Source organism: Aplysia californica, unplaced genomic scaffold, assembly GCF_000002075.1.
Source record: "Aplysia californica isolate F4 #8 unplaced genomic scaffold, AplCal3.0 scaffold01743, whole genome shotgun sequence".
NCBI classification, from domain to species: Eukaryota; Metazoa; Mollusca; class Gastropoda; order Aplysiida; family Aplysiidae; genus Aplysia; species Aplysia californica.
In genome coordinates, this window is record NW_004799013.1 from 16,830 (window position 1) to 22,012 (window position 5,183).

The window sequence follows — 5,183 nt, forward strand, 5'->3', positions numbered from 1 at the left end:
CGGGGAGACGAAAAAGGGAGGCTGGCTGCGATATCACCTTCGACCCTCGCTACCCATTAATCCTGATTGTGTATCACATGCGGTGGTACATAGTACATGTATGAGTGGCACAGCGGGCAATGGTACGCACAGGCAGTGTGTTACAGTAGGCCTAGTGTGCTGTATCGTGACAGGCCGTCTAAATTAAGTTTTCATTTCCCATTCGACCACAAAACAAAAACAAACAAGCAAACAAAAACTACCATGGCGGGTGTCTAAATAACAGTGCACACTTTTGCGGGACCGCTATAGGCCTACTTACAAACAAAGGGAAATAGCACAGGAATTTTCTACAAGAAAATCTCTGGATTATGTCTACTTCGCACTTAAGCACGCTTCGGCTTTAAGCACGCTTAAGCTTTCTCCCGATGACCGTGCTTAAAGCCGGCATGGACTGTATTAAAGCTGTTTGCTTGAGAGCAGGAAAGGAGGTGAAAGAAGACAATTTTAGGGAAGAAAATTTTTTCGTCGCCACCCGGATTCAAAACCGGTACCTTTTGAATGAGAGGTAAACACCTTAACCTCTAGGCCACGAGAGCCCCCCCCCCGTAATGTCAACTCTAAATTGTCACACATTTTTTTCCTTCGTTCTGTTTGTTGGGGCAGTCCCATTTCTGATTGTTGGGCCAGTCCCATTTCTGGTTGTTGGGCCAGTCCCATTTCTGATTGTTGGGCCAGTCCCATTTCTGATTGTTGGGCCAGTCCCATTTCTGTTCAGCTTTAGTCCTACTTCAGTCCAATCACATTTTTTATCTTAGATTCGGACTTCGGTCCAAATAAAGTGTTTTATTTATCCAAGTGACTATTTCTCCGAACGTTCGGGGAAATAGTGCCGATCTTTATTTCTCCCAACGCTTTCCGGCTTCAGGTCTCGTGATTTTTTGCCTATTTATTGCGAGAGTTCGGCGCCAACTTTCATTCTGCCTTTGCCATTCTGCGATGTTTGGGAAGAAGCACATTTTTGGGTCTAGATCTATTTCAATTTTCAAGAGCTAGTCTAGAGATTTTTAGATGAGTGTAAAAACGTGAAAAAGAAAGGTTTCACAACAGAATGAAATCAAAATTAGAAGAAGAAGATTGGCTGTTTTAACCCGAAATGTGCGTAATTTTTTTTTAAAGTACAGGATATTACATGTAAATTATGGAATCACACACAAGGGGCCTGCCAGTGTCAGTACATGTAATCGGTTTTGGTGGAACACTCTAACATAGCACATTTAAATCTATATATTATACATACATGTATATATAGAATCTAATGAGGGTAGGAACATCCAATTGAATGACGTTACACTATACTACACCGCCCCCCCCCCCTTCCACAACAAAAAAAGTGATAGAAAAACAACACATCAGAATAATAACAATTAAAAAAAAAAAAAATGACACACCAACAAAATAAAACAGCACAAAGAGGGAAAAATAAAAGAGGAACAGCAATACAAATCGTATGTAACTGTAACGTATTCAACAAATCAACGTGGTGACAAGAGAGAAAGAGACGAAGTGAGGCTAAGTGAACTTTCTTTCAAAAGTAAAGAGGTTCGGTTTCTTTTTTTTTTCTTCTTTTTTTTTTTTTTTTACAAATTTGACAGGGACAAAAAAAAAGCCAAAAAATCGAGCCACGATAGATTGGTCGCGGCCACGACAAACGCAGATGCTAGTTTTAGGTGTCGTTATCAATAACCCTCCATAGATCTAGATCTAGACAGCACACGAGTGAACACAACACATTCAGTTTAAGAGCAGCACCCTTCATAGGCAACACGTCATATCTGTAGCGAAAAACTGTTTGGAACCGTAGCATTTCTTTATATAAATACGGACATTTTTTGGACCGATTGAACCATATTGTATACGAACAATCTTTGGTAGGCATATAATATAATTTTATACATATCCAAAATTTGCGGGAAAGGATATGATTTCAGAGTGTTCGGAGAAATAGTGCCCAGATTTATTTTCCCGAACGTTCGGAGAAATGGTGCCGGCCTTTATTTATTTGGACCCAGCTTGTAAGTGAGTTAAATGTGAGTGTAAGGAGGTTATATAACATAACTGTCCTCGCGGGATTTTTACGTAAAACCAGAATTAGAACTAGGGAATATTACCTACTAGGACTGTGTAATTGTGTCAAAAGTCAAAAGACTGCACTCTCATTGCCCAATGGCAGTGTCTCAGTACACGGTAACCGACAACTCAGGGTCTTTCCACCACCACTACAGCATCATCATTACTTCCACCACCACTACAGCATCATCATTACTTCCACCACCACTACAGCATCATCATTACTTCCACCACCACTACAACATCATCATTACTTCCACCACCACTACAGCATCATCATTACTTCCACCACCACTACAGCATCATCATTACTTCCACCACCACTACAGCATCATCATTACTTCCACAACCACTACAGCATTATCATATCTTCAACCACCATTTGTCTTTCCACATGTTTAATTTCATTTTGTTGTGTGTTCTAGTTTTTCTGTAATTGTAATTATTTTGTAAAAATCACATCGCCAAAATCGACAGTCGTTGCCTCTTCCCAACATCTCTCCCCCCAACAAGCCGAGAGTGTGTGATCGTTACGTGCAATCTCATTGGTCGACATAATTAACTTTGCCCCCGGCAAGGTCAACTCAACTTGGCGAGGTTGTTCTTTCATACTAATGATGCAGGGAGGGTCAATTTAGATCAAGATCGAGTCAAGGTTCACGTTTCGACTGTTATCATTATAATTAAAAAATGTTTCACAAATGCAAAAATATTTAGGAACAAGGGTCGGAAGTCGGAAGGGACGTCATGCTGGACTCGATTCAGAGTCCAAATAAAATTTTTGCCTTATTGAATGAGTCCAAATTGTCACTTTGTTTTAGTAACACGGAAATTATGTCACACCTCAAGAAAGCTTGACAAATACAAATATGACATCTATTGGCTAGGTCTGAAAGACCATCCAATTCCCTTTCCATTGATTGATTGATATATATATATATATATATATATATATATATATATACCGTCAAACCTGTGTAAGACGGCCACCCATTGTCAAGGAGAAAAGTGGCCGTATAAGACAGGTGGCCGTCTTAGGCAGGACTGATCAAGATAAAGAAAACAAACCATTCCCATCTGAGGTCCCAATCGAAAGTAACCCATTATGTTGTCTTTGTTCGTGTTGTTGTTGTTGGTTTGTATTTCGTTTGTAATTTTTATTTTGTCGCTGATTTTGCACAAGGGTGACAATAAAACGAAATGTATCAGACAAGGAAGACCGAGTCCCATGTTAAAGCTAACACATGGGTCGCCACCACTCGGAGAACGAGCGACGCTTCTGTCACAAGTTCATGTTGACCTCCTTTGTTACTTTGTTACAGACTGGGTAAACAGTAACCACTCATCTCACTTACGATTTGTGTATGAGTTCTGGGCGGGGCTTATGGGTTATGAGGGACCACACGCTTACCTCACCAGCAGCTGAAAATTGGTAGCTATTGGTCAACAGTGGGAGGGGCCTACGCAACATGATCGGTTGGAGGGACTACATAACAACAACGACAGGTGATTGAATTATGACGGCTCGCCCACAACGCCAGGGGTCAATGCACAATTTATGACAAAACGTAATGGAGTCACTAAGGTGACCGTCTAAGACAAGTGTTATTGCTTAGTATAATAGGGGTTGTGTGTTAAATTATGGTGGCCGCGGCTGCGTTGGACGGGTGCCTGTTTTACACAGTTAAATTATATAGAAAAAACGCAAGGGAGGGGAATGGAAAGTGGCCATTTGTACAGGTGGCCGTTTTATAGAGGTGGCCGTCAGGGCAGGTTCGACTGTATATATATATATATATATATATATAGATTTATAGCCTAATATGTCCATCTGGAGTAGAAGTAGAAAGAGCAGGAGGCTGGACAGGTATGGAGGACCCCTGTAACTTGTAACACAAAAGGAAAAGCTAAAATAGGCAAAACTGCTGGGAGTTAATATTCCCCCCCCCCCCACCTGTTTTATCTTTACAGCTAGATTCTACTTTGCTTTTAAAGAAGGCAGACCCTCCATAGACGGCACACGGCACGCGGCACACAGCACAACATGGCACGCATGCGAAATAAAATTAAACACAACCATTTCGAGTTGCACACTCCATTGACGGCACGACACAGCCACGACGAAACATTGCGCGCCTTGCTTTGCTGCATTGCTCGTTTTTTGTGTCGTGTGCTGCCAAAATGGAGGACTACAAGAAAGAAATTATTGAACTTGTGAGACACCGATCGCTTCTTTGTGTTCTTCAGTTCATCATACGTTCTGTACATTCTTAGGTAGTTGAAGAACAATGTCTCATCTCTACGTCTCATCAAGGAGCTGAAAGTTCGATGAAACTCTCCTCTACCACTCCTCAATAGAAAATGTTCTCTTCACCACATGATCCGCTTTTTCCTCTTCTTTTTCCGATTATTTAGAATTGCTAACATGATCAGAGTATCTTTATCAGACGGATCCATGGTTGTGATGTCGTGCTATGATGGCCTATGGAGAGAGGGGTATTAGCCTGTGGCACGGCACATGCCGACAAGTCATGTGCCGTGCAGTGGCGGTGGGTGGACCAAAATTTGGGTGGGGCTCAGGTTGCTTCCAGTTCTTTATCACCAAATAGCAAGCTATAAGAACTAAACAGTGATGATTTTTCTATACTCACAGTGAGCCACGATATTTAGAGAACCATTCAAACGAGAAAAATTACCTTTGTTTTCCATCTCTTTGTTCTTAGTTTAATTCTTGTTGATGGTGGGGACGAAGCCGATTCACCTCCAAATTTCCTCTAATTAATTTTCTTGTGATGAAAAAGTTGCCTTCGAAGTAGTTCGGCCTCATTTATAACTGTTAAATCGAAGCGGCACAAACAGTAGCAATGCCCACCGAGAGCGTTTTGTTCTGCCGATTTTTGGCCCCCGCAGCGGGGGTGTTTCGTGGGACGCACTAACGCAAAGGTTGTTGTCTTCAACTCGCTCTCACGCCGCTTCTCGTGAATGGATATGAATGAAACTTGGCAGCCAATCAGAAAAGAGGTCAATCTCGTAGTATGCATTTTGACAACATTGTACCCATACTAGAAGCAGTC